Source organism: Pelobates fuscus, chromosome 11, assembly GCF_036172605.1.
Source record: "Pelobates fuscus isolate aPelFus1 chromosome 11, aPelFus1.pri, whole genome shotgun sequence".
Classification (NCBI taxonomy): Eukaryota; Metazoa; Chordata; class Amphibia; order Anura; family Pelobatidae; genus Pelobates; species Pelobates fuscus.
In genome coordinates, this window is record NC_086327.1 from 103,020,442 (window position 1) to 103,020,818 (window position 377).

Sequence of the window (377 nt, forward strand, 5' to 3'; positions counted from 1 at the left end):
ACTAAACCACGCCCACTGTACATAGCCCCAGCATCCAGCGCATAGCCCATAACCACGCCTCTTAACGAGTTACCCCGCCCACTCTATGAGAGCGAGCTGATTTACAGCCTGAAACCCCGCCCCTTAGCTATAACCTCGCCCACCGCTTACAGCTGTTTAACTACTTCAGGAGAACCTACAAGCCACATGCCAGCCTGCAGCATGGAGCCACGCCCATTCATTATAGCCCCGCCTACTATCATAACCTAATGCCCATGGCAGGGAATAGTTGTAGATTATAAAGAACTTTACCAAATATAACACAATATTATTATTATTATTTATAAAACGCCAACAAATTCTATAGTGCTGTCCAATTATAGTACTGCCCTTGGATA